We start from the raw sequence: 2,034 nt of genomic DNA on the forward strand, positions 1-2,034 counted from the left end.
AGATGGCTTGTGTGGAGTTTTGTGAAAAAATGAAATTCGTGGTTTTTGAGATGTGAGGGTTGGAATGGCCTCCAAATGTCCCCAAATGAATACCATGAAATTCTTGGTGCACGAAAGTTTTGAGTTCGGAGGGTTTTGCACATGGCCAAGTTGGTCGGTGCACCGCGGCATAGCTAGATGGCTTGTGTGGAGTTTTGTGAAAAAATGAAATTCGTGGTTTTTGAGATGTGAGGGTTGGAATGGCCTCCAAATGTCCCCAAATGAATACCATGAAATTCTTGGTGCACGAAAGTTTTGAGTTCGGAGGGTTTTGCACATGGCCAAGTTGGTCGGTGCACCGCGGCATAGCTAGATGGCTTGTGTGGAGTTTTGTGAAAAAATGAAATTCGTGGTTTTTGAGATGTGAGGGTTGGAATGGCCTCCAAATGTCCCCAAATGAATACCATGAAATTCTTGGTGCACGAAAGTTTTGAGTTCGGAGGGTTTTGCACATGGCCAAGTTGGTCGGTGCACCGCGGCATAGCTAGATGGCTTGTGTGGAGTTTTGTGAAAAAATGAAATTCGTGGTTTTTGAGATGTGAGGGTTGGAATGGCCTCCAAATGTCCCCAAATGAATACCATGAAATTCTTGGTGCACGAAAGTTTTGAGTTCGGAGGGTTTTGCACATGGCCAAGTTGGTCGGTGCACCGCGGCATAGCTAGATGGCTTGTGTGGAGTTTTGTGAAAAAATGAAATTCGTGGTTTTTGAGGTGTGAGGGTTGGAATGGCCTCCAAATGTCCCCAAATGAATACCATGAAATTCTTGGTGCACGAAAGTTTTGAGTTCGGAGGGTTTTGCACATGGCCAAGGTTGGCGGTGCACCGCGGCATAGCTAAATGGCTTGGTGGGGAGTTTTGTGAAAAAATGAAATTCGTGGTTTTTGAGATGTGAGGGTTGGAAAGGCCTCCAAATGCCCCCAAATGAGTACTGTAAAAGTGTTGGTGCACAAAAGTTTTGAATTGGATGCATTTTGCACTTGGCCAAGTTGGTCGGTGCACCGCGACTAGATAGGTTGGTGCCAAAATTTGTCAAATTTAAGACCTTGGCCAAACTGAATGAAATTTTGTGGGGAGGTTCCTGATATTGTTTAGTGGTGGACTGGAAAAAATGAGGTCGAAATTCGAAGTCTACATGTGCTTTTCTATTTTTCCCGATTTTACACATACCCGGTAAGTAAAAAAAATAAAAAAAATAGTTCCCCTTCGAGAAAAATTATGAAATTTGGTGAGCAAGGAGATACCATTATTCTACGAATTACTGCAAAAAATCGCATCAAAATTCGAAGTATAGCCCGAGATATGGACTTATGTCTGCTCAAAAAAAGTGTATCTACTTGTACAATTTTGCCTTTTGCATATTAACCTCTTATAGGGGGGGAGTGCTCCTTGAGCCGGCCAGCTCCACACTGGCAGGTTTTAAAGGGAGCTTGATGAGGCCTCCCCCCTCACGTGGTGCGTGCGTTAGCATGTTTATCATGGCACAACTAGCCTCTTCATAGTTGTTGAGCTTTATTAATACCAACACACGGTCGTCACTGATCGTTGGTTAGCTCGGCAGCTAGTCCCTCGGATATTGTGGAAAGTTATTTTCATGCCTAGCGATGCTTGACCCTGCGTCACTTGATGTTTCCATTTGCTTGCTTGCCCATGGTAGGTGGGGGGTGGACCGTCTTGTGGTGTGGTGTCTTGCGAACGTGAGGGTGTGTGAGTTGTAATCGAGATGCACTTGCTGGCTGGCTCCATGCCTTGCGTATCGAACGGTCAAGCATGCATCTCTTCCATTTTCACCCGTTGCCTTGGGTGATATTGGTTGATCAGTCCCTGTGTTGCCTACCCACTAGACGGTACTTCTGTGGTTGCTTCGAATTCTATCTTTCCATCACGAAGAGGTGTTGGAGGATCCTAATGTCACGCACGTGTTCCATCTAGTGAAACATCTCAGTGATGCACGTGTTGTGGCTAGTTCTTTTGGATGCGGTGCATTATATGAACTC

Source organism: Vigna unguiculata, unplaced genomic scaffold (assembly GCF_037176805.1).
Source record: "Vigna unguiculata cultivar grain cowpea cultivar isolate G323 ecotype 2 unplaced genomic scaffold, ASM3717680v1 ptg000341l, whole genome shotgun sequence".
NCBI classification, from domain to species: domain Eukaryota; kingdom Viridiplantae; phylum Streptophyta; class Magnoliopsida; order Fabales; family Fabaceae; genus Vigna; species Vigna unguiculata.